Source organism: Natator depressus, chromosome 7 (assembly GCF_965152275.1).
Source record: "Natator depressus isolate rNatDep1 chromosome 7, rNatDep2.hap1, whole genome shotgun sequence".
Lineage (NCBI taxonomy): Eukaryota > Metazoa > Chordata > Testudines > Cheloniidae > Natator > Natator depressus.
Window position 1 is genome coordinate 13,747,176 of NC_134240.1, and position 25,774 is coordinate 13,772,949.

At 39.6% G+C, this 25,774-nt stretch overlaps 1 protein-coding gene across 3 annotated transcripts in view; it reads left to right on the forward strand.

Annotated features, from left to right (window-relative positions):
• CNTN4 (contactin 4) overlaps nucleotides 1-25,774 on the forward strand; it is a 632,904-nt gene that overhangs the window by 61,115 nt on the left and 546,015 nt on the right. For 2 of the 3 annotated variants that reach the window (XM_074957521.1, XM_074957515.1), the window contains exon 2: nucleotides 8,076-8,116. The gene's annotated coding sequence lies outside the window, so the exon portion shown is untranslated. Of the gene's footprint in view, nucleotides 1-8,075; nucleotides 8,121-25,774 lie in introns of those variants that run through there. The other variant, XM_074957517.1, reaches the window with a different exon arrangement.

A 25,774-nucleotide genomic window follows, 5' to 3' on the forward strand; every position in this document is an offset into this window, starting at 1 on the left:
TGTGTAATATACACAAAGGTCAATGGAATGCCTGAGAACTTACATGCTTGAAAGTGTCTATTGTTGTGTTTATAGACAGACACATACAAACACAGGTACATTAAAACATGTAGGTTCTAAGGTTTTCCTCTGACCTTTGTGTATTGTTTCATAAATAATATGAAATTAACAGTTGAATTCAGGGAGAGAGTGAGGGAAAAAGATTTTAAAAAAGAATAGGAGAACGGAGGGAAAAAGGAGAAATGGACAGAGACCACTCAAGACAATCTGCTGCGCTCGGCAAAATGTCAGGGTGCTGCCCCCCTTTTTATTGAGATTCTGAACTGCATCAGAATTTCTGTGGGGGCACAGTGAGCCTTTTTGGTAGTTCGGTGGTTATGGTGGAAGTGGCCCCGGGGGAGAGGCGCCTTGCAGCACCACTCCCTCACCTGCCTGGCTAGGTAGCCCAACCACCGCTGCCTGGCTAGGCAGAATCTGCCTCACTAGGCAATTACCTAATTTGCCTAAAGCTAGAGCAGCTCCTGGGAACAGATATTTAAGGAATTATAACACTTCGATCTAATAATTTTTCCTTCATGTAAATGTTTTCATTTCCAAGTATATCCTTGAAACTTAAAAAATTATTCTGGGCTCAAATCTGTCACCTTGAAAAATATTTCATTAAATGGACTCCGTTATGGCCAAATGCTTTTTTTTTGGCAATGAGCAAAATCACAATGCTCAGGAGTGAACCTCACCCCACTTTAACAAGCTCCTTTTAAGGAGCAAGTGGACCTATATGCTTTTCATCTCCTTCTTGTACGTCTAAAGCAACAATATGGCCTGGAATGGTGAGGAAGGATAATGACCCTAAGCCCAGAACAGACGGGTTTGAGAGGAAGATGAGTAATAGAGGATGACATGCCTGTATCCACAGCAGCACCATCCTGTGTTGGAGGGAGGCCAAGGAGGAGCCTCAATCTTCTATGGAAATCTCCCTGAGATACATTTCACCCCTGTCACCTGTTGCTCATATTAACTAATAAGTAATGAGATCAGGTAGTTAAAGACTGCTGCTATAGGAGAACGAAGAAGTGGGGCCAGTCTTAGGGTGTGGGCAATCAAGGCAATTGTTCTGGGCACCCATCTCTGACACCATCAACTCAGCATCTGCGGGGAGGGAAGGGAACATGTTGATCAGTCATTCAACCAGTCCACCTTAGCTAGGCTGAAAGGGCGATTCAGATAAAGTTTTCCATCCTGGGCAGCAAGCAACCTAGGGCCAGAGTTAAGTTTGTGTGATGTTTTCTAATTCCATTAGTTTTTGTATCTGATGTAGTGTTTTGTCATTCATCTCTTCTCCTCTCTGCTAAATGTAAATTTATGCTTGCACCTGGCCAGCAAGTTATCTGTTTGTCAGGCAGTCATTCATCTTTGCCCTCTAGGGTTGTGCTATGGAGAAGTGTATCTGTGGCGGAAACGAAATAAACATGACACCAATTAATGAAACAATAAGAGGATTTCAACTGTTAATATTTGAACATATACACCACAAAAAGTTTGTGAAACATATTCCTCAACAATGTGTATCTAGAGTGAAATGAGAAGTTCCTTGAGGGTGTTTTTTATTTTTTTAAGTTTAAGTACTAGTTAATGAAGCGTTCATATAACGGAAAATTGGTTGCAGGAACACTAGAAAAATTCAGGACCTATATGAATGCAAGACCTCAGCTCTCATCATTCAGAGCTACTTCAAAAGATTTTGTGGTTATTTTGGAACTTATTTGTGTTTTAAAGGGCACAAGCTTAGGGGAGATTTTTAAAGACACAAAGGGAACTTGGGCTTTCAGCTCACATTGACTTTCAACATCAATGTCTCTTTAGGCGATCTGTGTACCTTAGGGTGAAATGCTGGCAGATTCCTGTGAACCCAAGGTTATTTGAATACACAAGAATCTACACTTCAAATTCCAATAATGAATATCTGCACCTCTGGTTATAGCAACTCGTTCACATAGCCATATTGGATCTGGCTCTGACAAACACTCCTATGCTCTGGAATAATTTTCTTCTGACTGTGATGTAGTTGTACAATTTAAAGTTTCCATTGGCACGAGTGTGGGATGCCCTTGGCTTTACCACCAGTGAGTAATCCATTCATTCTAAATTCATGCTGATGGAAACTTTAGACCATGTACCATGCAATAATTTTGCCCTCTTTTTTCATATAGAGATAAGCAAATAAAGAATATCCTTTCAAAAGTTATTCTGAGGTCACAAAACTCTCTTAAGGAGTACCAGTTTATATGTGGATCCTAAGGAATGAAAGCTAATTCTCACTTGTATACTTTGACTCTAGTGTAAGTGTTGAACAATGAACACAGAATAGTGACACTGTTATTGCCTGAATCCCAGGAGAAATCCTTCTAAGAAATGTTTCAGGCTGCTACTGCAGATCAGTTTCAGAAGTATCCCAAAACCGTGAAATGAGGAGTGGACTAAGATCACTGTAGACTAAACTGATTTATGTGAAACCAAAAGGAAGTCTTAAGTAAACCAAGAGCAAAACCAAGTGCACAGTAGAAAATATAACTACAAAACGAAAACATGTAATGTCTGGGAATCAAAAGGTGTAAAAGATAGAACATCAGAACTGATTTGTGAGCTTAATCTGGCAGTTTTTATGCAGGAAAATTCTCATCCAAATCCAGGCTTGGCTGTCCCTTATAGGACATTACTTGAAATACAAGCTGTCATTTAGCATGTTGGTAAATATACAAATCTTGCAGAATCTAGCCGAAGAAGGCTACGAGATTTGCAGTTTGTTTTGATTAATTTTAAATCATTTTTAGATAACCCATAGGGTAGATTGATTTAAATCAAAGCAATTTTAATTACGATTAAAATCAGTGTTTACTGCTTCCTGATTTAAATCATGTTTTTTTCATTTGTACTTTTTAGTTATTTTCCTAAAGAAAGGTTGATTCTGACTGGTGGCTAACAATCAAAACATATTGATTTGTGACTAAATATAGCCTTTACACATTTGGTGCTTCCTTTTGTAAACCAGGAGGATATATTTATTTATATTTACATTTATTTAAGCAGTTGTATAACTTAAGTTACATTTATTCAGATTCTTAATGTTTACATTTTTATTATGTTAGAAAATGCTGAATGATGTATTTGTTTACTAGATTAATTTTTTACTTCTGATGTGTCTATTTGGTTGGAAATGTAAATCCAATTAAAATGCACAAAAACATTTATTTTTAAAACTAGTATTAAATAATTACCTAAAATGTCTTGGATACATAAGAAAAAAGTTTATTAAAGTTTTGCATTTAAAACTGATTTATCAGACAAAGGAAGTATTATTTGTGGTTAGTGCAATGAATTGATTGTTTCTGGTAACCATGTCCTTAAGTTCTTAGAACTAGTAGATCTCATTCTCTCACACCTAGTTTTTAGTTAATAGATTAGAAGAGGAAAACAAACTTTCCTGCTTTTGTCTCCCTTGGTTTCCTAACTTTGAATGAACTAGGACGTCACAACAGACTATTACTGAAAAAATGCTTAATTTCCCATTTTTAGCATATAATTATAAAATCAATTGTAATATAAATATTGTACTTACATTGCAGTGTATAGTTTATAGAGCAGTATAAACATGTCATTGTCTGTATGGAATTTAAGTTTGTATTGACTTCACTAGTGCTTTTTATGTAGCCTGTTGTAAAACTAGGCAAATATCTAGATGAGTTGATGTATCCCCTGGAAGACCTCTGTGTGTCCCTAGGGCTATGTGTACCACTGGTTGAGAACCACTGATCTAGATTTAAGACAGTGTAAGCAAGATCAGAATTTCCCCCTCTTGGGTATGGGAATATTTGGAATTCTACTCAAGCCATGAATTCTAAAAGAAATGTATTTTTAACTGCAGATTCTTTAAATAAATGACAGTCACAGTGAATAAATTGTACCATATACATGATTTCTTTCACCTTTAGTTATATGCATTCTTCTCAATGTCAAGGGATAGATTCCAAGATGCTATATATCTACATAGCTCCATTGACTTCAGTGGAGTTATGCTGACTCAAACACTGGCTGAGAAACTCTCAGTCAGTCCTCAAGAAAAAGTCTAAATGCATGTGCTGTGGTAGATATTTGTAAAATGTGCCCATTACATTTCAATAGAGAGTAGCAATGTATAATTCCCCCGCATGAAATTACAGCCAGCAAAATTGTTTAATAATCTAGGAATTTAGAGCTTGATCTTTTTTCCAATGAATTAAATGGAAGCGTTCTACCAGAGACTTCAACAGAAGCAGGAATGGGCACACATTCTGGTCACTATATTGTTGAAAGATATAAAATTCCTTATTTCTTTCCCCTTCAGTATTACGTCATGACATTAAATAATGCAACAAATGATACCTACCAGCCTCTATGTATCAAACTTTCATTTTACAAAATAAACAAGCAACATTTTCCGTATTCAAAGCAAAAATAGCAGACTTGGTTTGAAACTGAGTGAGGCACAGTGCATAGAGTGAAGGTGGTGATATCAGTAGCTCCAACTCCATTGATATCAATGGACTTATACTAGGGCTGAATTTGGCCAATGACTCTTAGTTTTCGGCTATCTTGGAGAGTCAGAGTTGACAGTAAAAAGGGGTCTGCACTTATTTCTAAATAAATACCCACCCAAATGTTGTGTATGACAATTCATATGACAATTTGATAAGCAACATTAAAGGTTAACATCCAAGTTTGCAATCCACTCTATGGCTTTTGATGAAACAGAATGAATCAAGGCTATTTCTCTGGAGAAGGCAGCAGTTCACTAGATGTTCCATGGTTTGGATGTCTTCTCCACATGTGCATACTGGCCTGTTCTTCATTTGTGTAGTAAGTAATTGCAGCACCCATGTGAGGTTCAAATGCAGGTTGCTGTGATCCATATTGTATGTGGCATGGTGAAACCAGGTGGTGGACTGTAGGATCTGTAATCAAGTCTTGATTCTTGACATCACCGTTTTCTCACAGCTTCTGACACTTGTCTTTTGGTGACAGTCCCAAAGCAATGAGAGTTTTAGCTGTTAACCAGAAGTAGGTTCCTGGACTTAAGGTGGCATCTCAGGGTTTCTTTGAGATCTTCATAAATGGGCAAGACTGAGTTCATTATCACAGAGATGTGTTTTCATATTAGTGCTGCTTCTCTTTGGAGGGATGGTGGTAAGATATGCATGAGGACAGGAAACCAGCCTGTGACTTCAGCAGTCTGACAATTCTCATAGCAGTGTTCAATTGCACATCGACAAATTTCATATGTTTGCTACCTGCCCATTCTGGCATGCAATATTCAGCTGTTCAGAAGATGAAGGCCAAAAGTGGCTGTCCACAAGGTGTGAGCTCTGCTTCCCAACTGATCCTGGCTAGTTTGTGGATTACATTGTTCCTTTATCTTGGCAGCCGTCCTCATCAGATGCTGTCAGCATGTGAGGCTATGACCCAGAATCACTCAGCTATTTGAGGAAGTCCTTGTGCCTGAGTGTAATGTTGAGGAAGATCACATTCAGGCACCTCTTTGCATGTTGGTTGCTCTGGTAGAAAATTGAGACACCGGGGGGTGGGGGTGGGGGTGGGGGGAGTTTAGGGTTCAGATCAGAGCTGCCATGACCAATAGTACTCCAGTTTTTTGTAGGTCTTCTGTGAAGATGTGTTCCACTTGGGTGAAAATGCTCGCTTGAGTCCTCCATGTATCCAAATTTCCGTAACTGGGTCAATGATGTGTCACTGATATAAATATTAAAAAGCAATGCTGAAAACATGGATCCCTGTGGGAGCCCATTGTTCTGTAGTTGAGGTCTGCTGTTCTGTTCCATTAATTATGTGTGAAACTTGCTGTTGGTGGCATGACTGTCAGTAGGTGCAGCGTTGTTCTGCAACACTGTTTTCAACACTTTTTTTTTTTTTAGAAGCAGGCCACTGAAGTTATACAAAAGCTGACTTTTGTTAAGCAACTGATATTTGCATGTCCCAGGGCTGGGTGCTATACTAAGTATATTAGAAACGTATTCTAAATCCTTATATTGAAATTGTTTCTGCATCTTCTACTTTCTACTTTTCAAAATGGTTTCCATATTTTCAAATGTTCCAATTATTTCCTGTCATGGGGTCCACTCACCGCATGTGGTGCCGCCTCCAGGTGATTCTGGGGATTAGCTCTTGCCAGGCACTGCCCTCCTCTGGTGGTGTCTCTACCCGTCTCTTTCACCCTGCTCACGTTCCTGTTTGTGGCTTGGCCCTCCGGCCAGGTCACTAAAGTTCGCCCCTTTTGGGGAATTCAAAATCCTTCCATACCAGCTGTCTGGCTAGTGTCTCCAAAGTTCTGTGACACTTTCCAATGGCTGGTCGGATTACGCAGCCCCGCCCTCTACACTGGGTTCCATCCCGAGGACCCTATAACAAGCAGCCAAGGTCTATACAATCCTACCCCTTACTGTTGTTTCCCTGGGCTTCTTCCTACCTATCTGGCTTCCCGCTCTTCCTGGGTTTGCCAGCTCAAACTCCCTCTCCCCAGGGAGTGAGTATAGATATTTCATAAAGCCCCCTGCTGCCTGCAGCTCGTGCACTTTATACAAGCCCCTCCTGTTCCTGCTCATTTCCAGTTCTTGCCCTTTTCCCTGTCTCCTTCTTCAGGTGCAGCCTGGGCAGTTAATTGGCCTGCCTAGCCACTTTAACCCCTCCTGGCCTTGTGTGGGGTGGGCACTCCATCACATTTACCCTAAACCAAAATTTGAGCAGATGGTCATTTGGGTTAACTGACTACCTGCAGAGTTAGAACTTCCTGGGACCCGCATGGGCTGCAAGGTAGAGTGATCTGACACCCAAACTTTAGGGAGTTGGGCCTACCCATTTTGGTGAGCTATAAGCTATGAGCTGTGATCTTGAGGAACTGTAAGTTCTATCCATGCAAGCAGTGGAAGTCTGCCAGTTTTGGCAGACTGAGAACGTTCGTGCAGCGAAGGAAGCTGGGTTTTACTGGGAGGACTTGGCAGGCTATAAGAGTGTGTTCAGTCGACAGTTAAGTCCAAAGCTTAAGTTCAAACAAGTAGAATTCTTGAACGTGAATGTAAGCTACTGAGTGCAGTGAGTGGTAGGTCTGAGAGTCATATGCCACCGCCGAGAGCTGTTCAAGAGAGAATTAACTCAAGTGGAAGGGAACTGTGAATCATAGGGTGGAAAAATCCAGTGGAGTACTTGGCCTAACCTACTTTTTAACTCCCTTTGTTACTTTGTTCAATTAACCCTTCGGTTTTCAAATTGTTCTTCTTCTTTTTTTTTTTTTTTTTTTTTTTAATTTTAACTTTCATAATCCAAGAACATAGATGTATTAGGAGAAATGCAGGAAGAGAGAGGTTAGTTTTTGGAATAGGGAAGGGGATGACTGCATTCAATTGTTTATGCTTGACTATTGTCATCACTGTATATATTTATTTGGTGCGTATGACAACTTACATTTACACTTTCACAGAACACTTTTTGCAGATTGGGTAACTTTGCTTCCCATCATACCTTTGTAAACTTATTTTCCAGCATTTCAGTTTTATATGGTATTTTCTCTAAAAACAGAAAAGCTATTTAGTACCAAATCCTGAAGTCTGTACTCAGTCCTGACTGAAGGCAAATTACTATTGACAACGAAAAGTTTAGCCCTGAGTAAAAATTAAGGACGTAGGGATCTGGCCCTTGTAATACTTTGTCTCAGCTGCATAGAGAGACATTTGGGCACCTGCATGCAATAAGTCCTGTATGGTATAGTCTCATCCTCCTTCATTAGCAGCACAGCACAAGTGTGTTCATTTAATTGTCCACTTGTCGTCTTATCTTCTGGTACAGTTTGAATTGCTAACCTGTAGGTTGCTGTTTCATGTTGTTGTAATAACTGTAGATTATATTCTGTTTTGTACTTGCAAATAGCTCTACCCATCCCTCCCCTCAGGTAAAAATGATGTAACACACACAATTAATCAGTTTACTGATAAAAATCACTATGTCTTATTTTTGTATGTATTTATTTTTTTCAGGTTATGGTGAATTGAATCAAGACTACATACCATGCACTGGAGTAGGTAGAGCATTTATATTTTAATATTTACTGTTGTCATCTCTTATAATTCCTCTTATACCCTGCGTTTCACCATAGATTCTCAGCTTTCGAACTACATTCATTTATTGAATGATAGTTTAATTGGTAGCAAAGGCCCTCTTTAACTTCTGAAAACTGAGTGGAGAAGTTTGCTTACTGTTTACCTAGTTAAATGACACAGGATCAGTAACATAGGTATAATTTTTGAGTTCTAGTTTATATTGCATAAATTAGGATTAGACAAAACATAGAGCACTCATGTAACTATTTTCATCTTAATTGCCTCCTTCCCCCTCATTTTTCCAAGAGTAACCTCGTTTGAGATTCCGTGTGTATATCTGATAGAATGGCCTTCTCACAGAAATTGTGTTTTATGTTCAGGTTATATTTTCTGTCCCTTCCTGTGGTTCTATCATAACATTTCTAAACCTGATGGTTAGTAACTCATTGAGAACGTAAATTAAGAGTGTGTTTATTTTAATCAACTTACTTTTAAATAGGTCATATGAGTGTAAAATGCTGGGTGCTCCGCAAAATTACATCACCTAGGTTTGAAAATTTACTAGTTTGAGATGAGATTTTGGCCTCTGTGTTTTGAGTTAGGTCTGGCACGCCAGACCACCCATTGATTTCAGTGGTGCAGGGTAAGGATTTAAATCTAAATTTCATTGTGAAAGAAGTTAGGGGCCCAAGTCTGCTCCCATTCAAATCAAGATTGGCAGAAATGAGCTCATTTTGGGTCAGATACTGTATCCTATTCTATAATCTATTTTTCACCTTTTCTAATATTGAGGTAGTCAATTTCCACTGTTAAATAGCTACGTACTAGGAGTACTCATGGTAGTAAGTATTGCATTCAGTAATTTTGTTGGATCTATATAAGCCTCTTCAAAAGTTGTTCTTTGAGTCATATTTTGGGAGATGGGTATGAATTTGCTTGTGGCATTCTTCTAATCTGAGATTTGATTACTCCATCTCTACTGGGTAGTTGCAGACAGCACATCATTAAAATATTTATTTTCTCAGTTGTTCTCCTTTTCTAGATTTGAATAATTTAAAATGTTTCTCCTGGGCAGCTTGCATGTTGTGTAGAATGCCAATTGAAGAATTTTGTGTATTTATTTGAATCAAAAGAGAATTCAAGTGACTTTGTGTAAACAATGTGGTCCTGTTGGAAATTGGATCCTCTTTCTTAAACTTGCAAAGTTATTTTTTTTCTCTTTTCTTTTTAAATATTGTTTGATAAATTTTGCTCCTGTGACACGTCAGTTTCTAATTGTCCAAAAGAAAGAGATAAAGGAAATTTAATCTGAAGGAACTATTAAATTTTGCCTGAATACGAACAGTAGGATCAAGATTTATTTTATGAAAAAGATATCCTAACTTTGCTAGGTCTGTGTTTTGCACTCTGAATTTTCAAAACATCAATTTAATACAAAGAAAAGTTCTGGAACAGTAATAGCTGTGCTACTAATGACCCACAAACATCAATAAAACAACTGCCCTATTTACTTACCTTCTGTTTAGCAGTGCTAAACTAGATATTTTTACACGAATGCTGTCGGTTTCAATTTGCATATAAAATGTGTTCCATTTGTATTAAATACGTCCTTAACCAACATATTTTTTTCCAAATTTAATATATGTGCCTAGTAATGTAGTTTAAAAACAAACATTTAGTCTCTAAGATCATTTGGCAACTGCTGAATATTTGTAGTCTAACACTTATATGTACACACGCTTGATGTATTCCCTTAATGTGACGTTATAGCTGGTTTGTGATAGAAGTGTGTTTTTCTGTGGTTCAGTACGTAAGCAAGATGCTCAGTATCAGGTTTTCATTTTCCAAAAAGGGCCCAATAAGTAAAGATTTGTAGGCAAATATTTATAAACATACAATTAAAATAATGTGGAATCTGTTCCTTTATTACTTGTTGAGGTCAATGGAACATCTGCCTGCAAACATTAATCTTCGAAAGCTTTTAGCTGCAATGCTTTGTATTCAACAACTAAGTTGTCAATGTAATTTAATTAGAAATATTACCAGCAAACATACTGTACTGTTGTACACGAGCTTCAGTGCCATCATTTCCTGCTTGGAAATGCAGGACAATAGCTCTAGGGTAGGAAACTGTAACGGATGCATATTCAGTTATATAGCATACATAGCAATCAGTTATTGAAAAGATCTGAGACTATTTTTTCCCCTCAGTATTTATTGGCAAAGTGATAATTCTGGGGTGAAGGAGCAATTGTGGCAGTTGACTATTAATAATTGTCACAGACTGACTAATATTGCATTCAGTTTGGAGATATTTCTCTATTAGTTCAATTAGTCAATGTCCTTAAATGGACTATTTAAGATCTAGATCTCCTATCTCTTTCTGTCTTCTTCAAAGGCACTGGGAGCTTTTGCTGTTCCTGTAGGCTTCTCAACCCCACTGAAGAGAATTATTCTCCTCCTAGGACTTCCTTGATCATTACTAGGCTCTTTCTTTCTCTCTCTCTCTCTCTCTTCCCTCTCCCCCTCCCCCCTGCAACATCCCCATCTCCTCTTATTTAGGGTCTTTTCTCTCTCCCCTACTTCCGTTCCCTCCTAGTTGTTTTCATTTCTCTTGCCAGCTCTCCCTAACGTTACCTTTAGGTACTTTTTTTCTCCTCACTATTCTTCTTGAAAATATTTGTTGGATTTCTGCTGCTACCATTACTCACTCACATGGCATTCTCATACCGGGGCTGTTCATGGAGGGTTAGTGTGAGGTTCTCAATATGCTGCTGTTAAAAATGCAACTTTCAATGTCTTAAACTTGTCAATAAATAAACACACGAGGCATTTCTTTGGCCTGGTTAGACAAACAATTTTTAAACCAATTGTTTTGAAGTAATGTCAAAAATCAGTAAAACTATTATCTGATCTTATAGCTGTGGAAGTTCTATCAGAGGAAGTGGGTTCTATAGTACTTCTTCTAGCTGTTAAATTAAAAGGTTATGCACTACTTTAAGCACTGTGTCATTTTAAGTCTTTCAAAGACAGGTACCATTAAATGAGACCCAAAGATGACCTATTACTGCAACGTGCTAAGTTTCTCTTGCAAGACAATGAGTTTTCTTTACTTCTCATGAAGTTGCATTTCAGAAGAGACCCAGAGGAAGCTTTCTGTGTCCACAGCATACCCGGATTGCATTCCTCTTGACATATACGCTTTGGACCACACTTGGTCACAGTACAACGGTGTTTAGCATTGGGGTTATTATGACTTGGAGAATGAGGGAAGGAGGAAATCTATCGGGGGCAATGCTCATTGTTTGGTGTTAATTCAGTAGTTTTATACCCACCATGGTCACGGGGTGAGATATTTGAAAGAGCTCTGTGACTAGTTTAAATTGAAAGATGCGGGTAGCTTTCCAAAACAGTGTATCTTGGAAGTTTTCTTATATTCCTTTGACTGTTTAACTGATTTGGGGCTGATTATTTCTTTTGCTGTTCATGCAGGCTTTTGCATTGATCGCTGCAAGCCTGGCTTTCAAAATGACTGCCCTTGAGTTATATGGTATTTACTGTCCTGATAAGAGTGCACAGTGCTCAAAATAACACCAAATATCTATTAAATTAGCAAGTGTACTTACATGTTTATGAAATCAGATGGAAAAACAGTTTCTACATCGGAGCGAATCCACTTTTCTTCACTTGGTTGATGTACAGAGAGATTATCATGGTCTTCCGAGAAGGTTAAGCTGTCATCTAGTTAAATATGTAGTGAAAATAAACAATGCTGTGAAAGCTGCTGCCACTTGTGATTGATACTGACGACGGATGGTCGTTTTAAATCGTGTGTGTGTGTGTGTAGATGCACACAAACTGCCCATTTGCCAGACATTTCAAGGTTCCTTCCTTAGATTATGATGTAAGCTGGGTTTCTAGTTGCATTAGACATCCCTTCTGTTTAAGGGGAAAGTAACCGCCATGCTGAAATAGCACTAACACTGGTGCTACAGGATAGGTTGTGGTGATTTATTGCCCACTTATTACATGACTGACAGTGTTATATTTTGGACAATAGGGGGTCACTCCTATGAGGATTGCTTTTCTGTGACAAACAGCTCGTGGCTCTGGTATGATAATGGTGGAGGCATATTGTTATACTTTTTTTTTTTAAAGCACTCATTACTGTGATAGATAAGCCCTTGAAGTGCATAATAAGGTTTAAGTAATTGTTAAAGGTGGTCTAGTCCTTCCAGCTTTATTTCTATAACATCACAGGACCCTGGCGCCAGCACACTCAACCCTTCTCTTCATGTGACACCAGCAGTCATTTTTCCAGTGTTGTTACTATGTGTGCTAAGCCCTGGTTGAATTTTAATTCCAATGCTTGAACAAGAGGGAGACTGAATAAAAAACAGTTTTAAAGAAAAGGCCAATAATGTTTATATCCATTCAGTAAACATTATCAATCAAAGTTCTCCCAGCTTTATACCGCTGTTTCCTTAACAAATACATGTATGCTATGGCTATTTATCAAATCTGGGAGTTTAGATGATGAGCTTGAGCACTCTCTCAGGGTAACAATAAAAACAGCCTGTCTGCAGTTTTGTTGAGTGAGCACTTGAAAATTGGCAGAATAAATGTGTTGCTCTGACATGAGGAAGAGCCTCTCAGAGCTTGTTTGTGTTTTAAGGTTGGTAGCGTGCTCCCACTGCAATCTCTGACTGATCTTTTGGAAAGTACCCTTTTGTAGTACGGAAGTCAGGTCTTGTTTGGGATTTTGAAGAAATGTACATCATGTCTACTATCGCCTACTAAAAGCCCTATAAGTAGAGAATCTTCCAATGGGTGTAAAGGTGGTTGGGGCTGAAAGCAAAGAGGTCTGTCTGAGATAAACTACATTTATTAAATGAAAGAGGGAGAGAGCCTTAAACAACAATGCTATAGGTAGCTGCTGTCATGGGCACTGTTTAAAGGGAATGAAAAACTGCTTCATGGAAAGAATTACTGTACTGAAAAATGAAATGTTGCATCACTGTAAGCAAGCATGTAGTATTGGTTCTAAAGGGCATGGCAAAACAATATGTCTGGTGCAATAAGAAAGATGAAAATTGCTACAGGAGCTGTTATTTCAGGTATTACATCCATCATCCCATGTCTCAGGACTGGAGATGACTCAAGGGACAGTTAAGTGAATTTAGTGCTCATGAAAGATGCCAGTCCTGGAAGTGAGGTTCTCTGTTTACTCACAGGACAGGTACAGCACGTGCAGCACAGATACAAGGGTTTGCCAGGCTAACTTGTACCTGACCAGAAAGGATACACTTTTAGGACTGAGGAAAGTGCAGTCTCTGGGTATCTTTTAAGACTTGCAAGCAGATTGCTAACTTATATTTATTGCCATAGTGATTTGGGGTGCCTTACGAACTGAAATGAGACTGCTATCTTATTTCCTGAAGCCTACCAAGTAATCAACAACTTTTAATGGTTTGTGACTTGGGATGAATGAACCCTAGGGACTTAGATACCAAACAGTATCAAAAGTACAATACCATACAATATCATACCATAGGCACATAGCTAGATACAGAGAGATTTAAGGTTTTGCATATCTCACAAACTAATTTCAGTTGCTCTTTTCCCTTGTACTTTAAATCCATTATTTATTTTTTTAAAAGAGAAGGTGCACTTTTCTAGCTAGCAGAGGTTAGGGGTCTATTACAGGAGTAGGTGGGTGAGGTTCCGTGGCCTGCAAGGTGTAGGAGGTCAAATAGATGATCATGATGATCCCTATGTATTAGGGGGAGAAAATCACCTCTTCCCAAAAGTTAGACTCAGTGGCTGGTTGGTATTTGGCGTAGACCAGGGATGGGCAACCTTTGGCACACGGCCCATCAGGGAAATCCGCTGCTGGGCCAGGCCAGTTTCTTTACCTGCAGCGTCCGCAGGTACGGCCGATTGCAGCTCCCACTGGCCGTGGTTCACCGTTCCAGGCCAATGGGGGCTGCAGGAAGCAGCACAGGCCAAGAGATGTGCTGGCCGCCGCTTCCCGCAGCCCCCATTGGTGAATTGGTGATCTTCATAAGAACGGTTCCATGTCTTACTATTCATCTGCTAAGTCAACTAGTTCCACTGCTCATTTTAATTTAATATTATTCAAACTACTACCTGTGAGTGCTTGTTATAGGTAAGAAGAGTCACTAAACTTTGTGAGTCAGAATGATAAATTCAGCCACTATTCCCATCTTAATAAGAATGAGGTAAAGGTAATGTCTGTATTCCACATTTCCGTAATTTAAATATTCTCAGAGTTAACCAGGGCAAAAAGCATTAGTAATCTACAAAGCCCTTTTCAGAATGAAAGAGAATTTAGAGGCAGCAGCAGCTTGATCAGAATCCTGCATCAAAATGAACATGAAAGAGCTTTCTTGGGTGTGAAAGGCAAGGCAGTCAGAATTGAACCATAGCAAATTTGAATGCAAAAACCTTGCTTGGTGCTGCAGAGTTGAAAGAGGAATCTCTTCTTTGGCTGAAGCAATGGCTGTCACAATTTTAAATATTAAAAGAAATAATTCTCTCAAGCTTCAGTACAGGAGAGAGAGGTTGTAGGCAAACTAATTGAAGAAGGTATGGAGCGCAAAGAAATGAAGGGCTAAAGAGGTAAGCCAAAGATTTATTAAGATTTATTGGCTCTTCAAACTAGTGACCAAATAAATCAAATGTTCCTAATATCTATTGTAAGAATTACCAGGCTGGATCATACAAATGATCCATCTGTGGTTAGATGTTGATAGATGTTTAGCTCTGTGTGTGTGTGTTCCCTCTGTTTGCCACCCCAGCCCTACGCAGACAGCTGACACAGCAGACCTTGAGCGAACCGCCCAATGGCTACAATATCTGTTAAGGGATGAGGCCACCCTGCCAGGTTTATTGTCAACGAAGCATGGTACTAGTATCCCACAGTCTCTACCGGACCACTAATACACGTATGCCCGAAACAGTGGACCAGCTCAGTAAACAGCGGGCCTTTTTGTTCCTCCTTAGGCTAGACAGAGATACTCCCTCTGAGATACATTTTTATCCCCTGATACAAACAAGTTAGTACTGCCCCTCTAACATAGTTAGTTACTGCCCCCTGATGTGGCTAGTTATCACTCATCACCTTGTACATTTTGGTTCAATCAAAACAACTCTATTACGTACTGTCATCCTGATCTTATCTTTTAGGAGGGGTCAGTGTGTTCCTGTTATCCTTGGGGAATGCTTTTGTACCATCCTTGATATTGGGATGTTCTGGTACCATATCGGGATGTATTTGTGTGAATACTCTGTGACTAGCACTTCTTAGGAATGTGTACTTCTGCAATATCAACCCTGTTCTTGCCAGATTCTGTGAGCAAGTCCTGCCTCATACCAGGCCCCTGATACAATGGCTTATGTCTCAGGCTCTCTTCCTACTACACCATCTAACCCAGTATCCTGTATTCTGACAGTGGCCAATGTCAGATGCTTCAGAGGGAATGAACAGGGCAATTATTGAGTGATCCATCCCCTGTTGTCCACTCCCAGCAGTTGTATGTATTATTTGTATTTGACCAGGATCCTACTGCTCTGGGCACTATACAAACAGAGAACCAAAAGACTGTCCCTACCACAAAGAGCTTAGGTTTCAGAGTAGCAGCCGTGTTAGTCTGTATTCGCAAAAAGAAAAGGAGTACTTGTGGCACCTTAGAGACTAACCAATTTATTTGAGCATAAGCTTTTGTGAGCTACAGCTCACTTCATCGAAAAGTACTCCTTTTCTTTTCACAAAGAGCTTACAGTCTAAGCAGACAATACTGTCTGAATCCTGTTCGCTAGGTAGCCTGCTTTCTTTTGTGTGTGATTACGTATTGCAGTATGAAGATACTGCTCATTCATAGATGGGAGGATAGAAAGGCAGAGTCATACTAGGAGGTGCCAATTAACTGTGGCAAGGTGATCAGCATCTCAACTCCTTAGTTAATGAGACGCCTGTCACCTCCCAGATTCAGGCCCAGAGCCAAATTAAAAGTAGCCGTACCTTGAAATGAAAAAGGGAAATCAGGTTTCTGAGATTAATAGTGTTTTCTGTCACTATAAATTAGATCGGCTTTACAAGCTTTTCAACAAGCTAAATAAGAATGAATGTTTTTTGCCACGGATAGTAAACCACCACCTTATCTGTCATTCTGACCAGTTATTAAAATAGTTTCCTTTTGCTATTAATTCTCCTGTTGTTAATTGCCTTGTACATCTTGACAATGCCACTGGCAGTTTGTAATAGCGTCAATTAACATTTAGGAAATTCAGCCCAGTCACCCATTTACTCCTAATAAACATTAAACAGTTAAACAAGGAATGCTGGTAAATGCTCAAGGAATGCTCAAGGAATGCTGGTAAAATGCATTGACATTGTGTTTTCCAGGTTACTCCAGAGTACCTTACTCTGCAGTAAATCTGATTTTGGAATAAGGTACTATTCAACAGGAAGAATAAGGGTAGCACAGTTGGAGCCTTTGCTATTAAGAATAGCAACAATAACAATGCTTGAGTAAATGACTTCACTTTGGTTTACAAGGGCAAAATTTGGTCCCAGTACATTTCAGCTAGTATGTTCTTAAACATCTCTAGTGCTGACTCCTCTACCATCCTCTTTGATTAAAACAAGGGAACAATGCATCAATCCATCAGTTTAAAACAACATACAAAAATCCTTAGTCAAATCTTGGAGTCTGTTCTCAGTGTTCTTTTTGAAGCCAAAGTTACCATTGCAGCTGACGGGAGTTTTGCTTGGGAAAGAACTTGAGGATTTGATCCTTTAGATCATGTTTAATTTTTTTTCCTTTTTCACGAACAGATTATTGATCTAGTTCTGCCACAGTAAGTTCTGTAAACAAACACCCTTCATTTCATATACTATTTGCTTTCAAGTAATTTTTCATTGCCCCACTTTTCCTTTTGCCTCTGATAAAAGTATATAATTACTTTATCTTCTGAAGTTCTATTTACCTCTTTCACTAACAATGACCCAATTCTCACTGACTAGGAGTAGCCATATTGATAGCAAGGTGCCACACGGCCTAAGAAAGGACATCAGAATCAGGCCCTTGTTTTGCCTGCAATATCTAATTGCTACCTTATACTCCTGCCTTGTTACTTCCTCCCTTTTCCGTTTAAGGTACAACTCCCTGTCACCCTTCAGATCTTTCAGAAGTTATCAGTACAGTCACATTGACCTTTCCATTTTCCTTCAATTTTATCTTGTAAAAGAATTGCTTTCCACTGATTGCCTTTGCTGTAGCATCTTGACTGTATTCCAGGCCTTCTCTATCTTTTTACTTCTTACTATTTCCACCCATAGAATGATGCACGCTAGTTCTTCTAAACTTGCTGAAATCAAGTGCAATATGTAAACTCCCCAATTTGAATATCTTAATGCAAGGCCTGATCATGCATCCAGTGAAGTATATTGCAAAACCCCACTGATTTCAGTAGTGCAAGATCGCACTCATGGTGTTCAGCTCATAAGCTCCTCTTCACCAGCAGCTCGAGGATCTCACTTATTTCCCCTTTAGTATGTAATCTAAAATTCCATTTGATCTCCTCACTCATTGACACATGAAGTTATCTTCTGTACTGTCCAATAACTTTCTTGATGACTTTACTCTTAACAATAGTTCGAGCATCCTAGAAGGTTCATTGCTTAGTTCGTATGTATTTTTGGCCAGTTTCAACTCTTGATAACTTAAATTTACACTGGAGTTAACTGCCCTGAGGCCAATGGAGTCACTCTGGATTTATAGCTTGTCTCCCCTCCGCCCCCCAGTTGGCTTTCCATTGTGATGTTTCCTGGGTTACTTATGGTTGTGAGGAAGCCTTGTCTATACCTGCCGGTGGTCAGCTCCCCAACCCCACCAGCCATGGGCAACAAAAGTACTCCCCTCTAGGCCAATGCAGGCCCTGCTCATTCTCTATAGGTTAGTGATAGGCACACTCTAACCCTTGAGCCCCCCGAGGGTGCTCCTGGAGTGATCAGCTGCTGGTCCACTAGACACACTCGAAGATCAGCAGCTCCCAAAGAGGCAGTACAACCCAGCTTACCAGTTTCCCTTCAGATCACTGCTCTGTGTAATACATGCTGAACTTAGATATGTTTGTCATGCTGTCTGGAGTGGCTCACAACTGTGAGTGCCTACCTCAGAGCAGACTGTTGGAAAACATGGGCAGACACCCCAAACTGTTGCTATGTTCCATAATTAGGTTTCACCAAGCCAGTAACAAATGTGACGTCCTGGATCACTATAGCAATTTTACCATGGTGTCACAATTCCCTTAGACTCTCCAGCCTATCTTGCCACCCAGACAAACGGGACTTAAACACCAAATCACACCACATCCAGTGTTTTCCCAGTCCCAGGAGACCAGTCACTTACCCCAGATCAGTTGGTCCTCTGGATCTTACAAGACAGTGCCGGTAGCTAATTCTATAAGAAACTAACTGAATGAGTATTAGCTAGGAAAAAAGAATGAGGGTTATTGAAAGGTTAAAGCTGGTAAAATATATGTACAGGTGAATCAGTTTGTAGCTCCAAATGGTGGCAGAGATGTAATAAACTGTGAGTTTCCCCAAAGTCTTCAGGGTACTCAGATTGTCTCTAGGGATCTCGACTGTGCATCTGGCACACTCCACTGTAAGAGTCCAGACAGTCAGAGATAAAGGATCTTTCTTTGAATCCATATTTATATCTTCTCACTGAAGACAAACTGACAGTCTCTCTATCCATGTGGGCTTTTCCTCTGATGACAGGGAGTGAGGAATGCACTTTGAGCCTCTGACCTCAGGTCATCATCACAATGGCCATTTACTTTGGAATTAACACCTTGGCTGACAAAGTCCTTCATTAGCATTCTCCCAGGCTTTTCTTGATGCCTGAGTTCTTTAGTTACAGGGGGATTTACAGTGTAAAAGTTTGATATTACATTCTGACAGGAACAGATATGTGAAAACAATGGATGTAACAGCCCATTAGTTTTGTGAAGTCTAAAAACCCAAAACACTAATCGCTTTGATCTATACTAATAGACATGTGAATTGACCTGAATACAGGTTTCAGAAAGAAAAGGAGTACTTGTGGCACCTTAGAGACTAACCAATTTATTTGAGCATAAGCTTTCGTGAGCTACAGCTCACTTCATCGGATGCATTCAGTGGAAAATACAGTGGGGAGATTTATATACACAGAGAACATGAAACAATGGGTGTTACCATACACACTGTAAGGAAGGTGATCAGGTAAGGTGAGCTGTTACCAGCAGGAGAGCGGGGGGTGGAGGGGGGAACACCTTTTGTAGTGATAATCAAGGTGAGCCATTTCCAGCAGTTGACAAGAATGTCTGAGGAACAGCGGGGGTGGGGGGGGCAAGGGGAGAATAAACATGGGGAAATAGTTTTACTTTGTGTAATGACCCATCCTCTCCCAGTCTTTATTCAAGCCTAAGTTAATTGTATCCAGTTTGCAATACAGTCTAGCATGACCTGGGTCAGCCAGCATCACAATGTTGATGGTGAAAACAAGTAAAAGTTTATTTAACAACGTATAGAGAGATGAAAAGTTACAAGTCAAATAGTGGAAACAAATGGTAATATGTAAAATAAAATCACAACATGCATCCTACAGCATAGACTTGATTAACAAAATATTGCCTTGTCTTAAAGAAGCTGAGCTCACCCAAAGTCTTTGCAGCATTTTCAAGGCAGGTTAGTTAGAATCATAGAACCGTCAGCTTAGGAGGGACTGCAAGGGTCATCTAGTCTACCCCCCTGCCAAGATGCAGGATTTTTTGTGTCTAAACCATCCAAGACAGATGGCTATCCAGCCTCCTTTTGAAGACCTCCAGTGAAGGAGAGTGCACGACCTCCCAAGGCAGTCTGTTCCATTGTCCTGCTGTTCTTACAGTTAAGATGTTAGTTTGACCCAGCTGTCTTAAAACAGAATACACTTGCAGTTTATCTCCTCATTATACTCCCAGTTATACCCCCCCAATTCCATTGTCTTTACCTAAAAATGGAATGCTCCCTGCTGTTTTTTTGTTTTTTGCTGCATATCTTCTCTCATGTGAATTCACAATCTCTTTGTTTAGCAATGCAAATAGGCTTACACTGTGAGACACACAATGATCAGCCAGAGAAGAGTCTACTACCCCCTGCCTACATAAAACCTGTTTATCACCTTATGACCTGTCATAACTCTCAGATCTTAAGTGTACAGTTTTCATAATAACTCCTTAAATACCATCTGTACATACATCTCACAATGATTAGGATGACTGGTGCATTATTGGCTGTTGGTAGAGACCTTATGTGGCCCTTTGGTGTACTGTTATATAGACATTTGACCCGGAAGGCCCCTATAAACCACCATGCACCCATTATGCCCTCTGCTAGTTGGCACTAATGGGTCCGTGGGTCAAACCTTTATTTTGTCTTTGTTTGCTACTCATTCCTGTTTTACTTTGTTTGATTGTGTAGCCCCACCTTCCTTGTCAGTTCATACGCTAAATCTCCTAGATAGACTTTAAAATTGGGAGAGCAGTTAATCCGAACCCACTTGAAAAGTAAGAAAAGAGGGAACGTCTGAGTTCTGCACCACGAGACCCCTGTCACAGGGGAGGAAGTCTGAGCCAAGGATGAACTTCATTATATGCAATCCTGGAACCAAAAATGCCATGGGCCCATTCAGGAGGGTGATGCCTGATTGAATTATTCAGTGACATTCACCCAGCTGGGCAGAAATGGCATGTGGCATTGCTAAGGCTCCCAGACTCATGTCTCATGTTTGACATGTCCTCTAATTGCATTACTCAATTATTTTCTTTCTTTCTGTGTTCAGAAGAAAAAAATGTCAGCACGGAATAAATTATTCTAGAAGAGTCTATACCAAGGCTCCAATCCTACAATAGAATTTCACGTGAATCATTTTTCCCCACTAAAAATGCAAATTCAGGGAGACTGTAATAATTCATGAATGTGAGTTGGTGTTAGTTGTGTTGGCTGGTAAATTGTTTCAGTTGAATAAAGAACGATACATTCAGAAATATTGAAAAGGTTCGTTTGGGCATTTCTGAAGAGAAATGTTTTGACTTTTTTTGTTTCAGAAAGAGGTTTCATTTCAAAATGTCACAGTTTTTATTTTAAAAAATGTAAAAGGTTAAAAATCTCAAAACATATTATTATATGGGGAAGGGGAACCACCAAACCAAAAAATCAGTTATTTGCACAGCTCTATCAAGAACCCAGTTTAAAGATAAGACTCCACACAGATGTAGCACTGCAAACAATTGCAGTATCTGAGCCCTAGACTCTATACTTTTGGTTGGTCATTGAGAATATGGAAAGCTGCAATTTATGATTTTCTATAGATGGCTCATGTTGACTTCGCCCCATTTTCCTGATAATCACCTACCAGTTTCCATTTGGTACTCGATACAACCCCGTGTTAATGTGGTTAGAATGTGTTTTAAACTGGGATCGGAGTGTCATGTCTATAAAGGTCTCTGATCTTATTTACCTTCTGACCCAGAAGTGTGTACGTCAGCCAGCTCTTCCAAGCTGCTCAGATACAGTTTGCAAGAGCTAGAAATAATTATGCAGTGTGTTGCAAGTAACATGAGGCAGGCGGTATTCTAGCTCTCTCCTTGCAATGGACAGTTGTGAGTCGGAAGTTAGTGGTTTAATTTCCAAACAAAACTGTTTACCTTGAAGATGTCTGGGTATTCTCTGTTTGTACAGTTTTTTATTATTGTCAGAACTGATCATCTAAATCTGCATCACTGTATGTGTGAGATGCATGCTAAAAGTGATTTTATTATTTGAATGAGTCTCCAACATGCTGTCGTCTTCATTTTATTTTCATTCCCTTCTCTTTAGTGCTTTCTGCAACTTACTGTAACTCACAAATCATATTGTCTCTGCTTATTACCCAAGCACATCTCCAGCTGGTGAAATGCAGTTTCTGCACTGCTATTTTCAGGTCCTTTTTCTTCATCATGTCCTGAGTTTACTCCATGCATTTTTTTTTAATATACCGGTTCCAAGTATTTTTATAACCCCCATATACAGCATATTCCATGAAATTGTTTGTACAAAATTCACACTCTAAACTAAAGTAATACACCCAGTGGTTGCTAAAAAAGGGATGCATTATATTTCTCTTCTGCTGCTACAGCCAGATATGTTTTTCACTTTAACTTCTATTCCAGCTTCCGCATATAATTTTGAATTCCAAAGCCATCTCTGTACCAAAGCATTCCTATCTTGTGTAGTATTTTGACTAATGAGGTGTGGCTAGTACCAGCTTGGAATTTCTTGTACATTGCAACCAAGTAAAGTTCCTGTTAAAGGGACAGAAGAGGCAGTGAACATAGCGCCAAAGAAGTAAAAAGCACATTCATTTTCATGTATTCATGTGTGAAAAGGATGAGAAGTGGCCTAGGACCAAATTAATTAACTGTTTCATTGAGTGAAAGATGTCAGTTAGGAATTGATAATACCTTCCATCTGAACTGCTTCATGAGTAAAGAACAACACCTCCATGTTAGCAAGTGGTTTCTGAATGATACTGAAATGTCAAAGTATTGGGCACAGTTTTAAGGTTTGGTCTTTTACTTTTGAATGTTATCTCTTAGCAGAGTTATCATTTCCAACTTTTCAATTAAGGACGGCAGCATCAGCAGACTGACAAGTTTTCTGCTTGAGATTACTGACACCAGAAGGACCAATGCCATAGAGTAAAAGGGAAACTTGTGATCGCTGTTCTAGTTCTTGGCTTTGGATGCGGAGACATGAATGAATGAGGCACTGTTCATTATTAGAGAACTTTAAGTGAACTAAAAGCATCTAACTGCATGGAGAATATTTAATGATCCTGTCCCTGCACCATGCAAAGGAGAAGGAGAAAATATTAAGAAAAACTGGGCTGGTGGAAGGATCTCGTAATGGTACTTGGTCAAAGTCAAGCTACAAAGTGAGTTGCAAGGCACCATTCAATGGTAAAGCACTTGGGGAAAAAGGAGGCTTTAATAATCAAATGTTTTTACTATTATTTCCCATAAGAGGCTTGAAAACAGCTCCGCTTCACTAATGTTTTATATCTGTGCCTTAAGCCAGTAAACTGTGTTATGTGTCCTTGTTCTGTAGAAATGCAATTTCACATACTGTAGATTAGGTAACTTCAGTAATCGTTTACTGATGTAATACTGCCCTCTGCTTAAGAAATGCCAAACTTCATTGAACAGTTATAAGCCTGTTTTTTTTTTTAAAAAAAAGGAAAGAAAATATCTGTAAGCAAAAAGTGAAATGTTTAGAGATGGGCATTTTTATCTGGAAATTTGACCCAGGCCCAGATGTGGAGTTTGGATTCTGGAATCCAGGTCTGCAACACAAAACAAAGTCCATAAATAGCATTACTGTCTGAATCTAATATATTAAAATTGGATCCTATTACTAATATTGTGTCATGTTCTTTTGCATGACTATAAAAGTATTAAATTTGTGTTTTACAGAGGCTTTATGCCAGAATAAATAACATAATTATGAGTCCATTAGGAGCTTCTTGATTGAGAAATGTCATTCTGCATAAGAAAGCAGGTAATTTACTTCTGTATGAATATCAGAAGGATTCATTGTGATTAATGTTGTTGAAATAAATACCAAAGGGACAAATTAATTTTTTTGCTACTCATCTGGGATGACCTAATGCACTTCTTGGTTCTGCCTCATTCTGAAACCGAGTAAAATGGCCATTTCAGAATAATGTACATAAATATTTTTCCCTTTTAACCACTGCAGGCATATTAATATAATGATAATAATATAGTATTAAAATGGCCCATGATAATATCCTGAAGTCTCATTTTTAGAGATCACTGGACTGTAGTTGTTACTGAGTCACTGGAAAGGAAGTTCACTCAACAGTGATCCCACTCTGGCTAATTAAAGTAACAGGTTCTGAAGAAACCTCCTTTTTTTCTTTCCTTAGTGGAAGGAAGGTGAATACACCAAAGATCAACAGGGTTGGGAGTGAAAATGGGGGCTGGGAGGAATGGAAGATCCTCCATGAACTGAGAGAATTGTATGTATGCACAGTGTCACCTTTTCAATGGCATCTCCAATTTGTTTACTGTGAGTGCAACTCTGCAGACAAATGATGATAGGTACTGTGGTTGATAAGCAGGTTGCTAGATCCTATAAGCCAGATTAACTCCTATACTCTGTAAATATTTTTCTCAATTCCAGCTGAAGGTGCAAAACCAGAAGCCATTTCTAAAAGTTAGTGCCAAGAGCACAGAAAGTACATGTGATCCAGTCACACTGATTATGTTAACACCATTTACACAAGGAGAAATTTAATCATATTTAAATATGTAAACTCCATTTGACCTTTTATCTTCATTGAATGTGACTTTCACATCATTATTGCTGGTACTTCTGCACTGACCTCATTTACATATACTGGTGTATCCCTGTCATTATTTTGATTTAGAAGGAACTAAAAAGGCACCAGTCCTAGGCTCTAGGCACCCATGATATTATTGTGGGAAACCAAAGATCTATCAGCAAATGCTACTGTATATTTAGGGCTCTACCAAATTCACAGTCCATTTTGCTTAATTTCATGGTCATAGGATTTTAAAAATCAGAAATTTCATGATTTCAGCTATTTAAATCTAAAATTTCACGGTGTTGTAATTGTAGGGGCCCTGACCCAAAAATGAGTTGTGGGGGTGTCACAAGGTTATTGTAGGGGGCAGAGTCACCACCAGCAGTAGTGCACAAGTAAGGATGGCCTGGTATGGTGTTGCCACCTTTACTTCTGCGCTGCTGCCTGCAGAGTGGGGCCCTCAGACAGCAGCCAGCACTCTCCGGCCGCCCAGCTCTGAAGGCAGCAGCGCAGAAGTAAAAGTGGCATGGCATGGTATTGCCTCCCTTACTTCTGGGCTGCTGCTGGCAGGGTGCTGCCTTCAAAGCTGGGTGCCTGGCCAAGAGCTGCTGCTCTCTGGCCCCCTAGCTCTGAAGGCAGCAAAGAAGTAAGGGTGGCAATACCACGACCCCCCTTAAATAACCTTGCAACATCCCTGCAACTCCCTTTTGGGTCAGGTCCCCCAGTTTCAGAATCGCTGGTCTCCCCCGGGAAAGTATACTGTATAGTATAGGGTAAAAAGCACATAAAAGACTAGATTTCACGGCGGAAGACCAGATTTCACGGTCCATGGTGCGTTTTTCATGGCCATGAACTCGGTAGGGCCCTACATATATACACCATTCCAAGATAGCCACAGTCGGGCATCAGCCTCCTCCACACAAGGCTTGGTAAAAAGGTGATCTTTGCATTGTGCCCTGAAGGTCAGCAGATAGAGGTTGTTTTGGACAAAGGGAGTACAAAGTCCAGGGTCCTTTATAGAAAAAGTTTCACCAGGAGCACCTTTCCTTTCAAACTGAAGGAGCTCCCTCTTGGGCATCTTTGTGAACCTCAGCTGTGGCAATGTGGCACAGGGAAATATGTGATCTCTGAAGTAACAAGATCCCAAGCCACTTAAGGTCAAAACTAACACCCTGAGCTACAGAAACCCACACG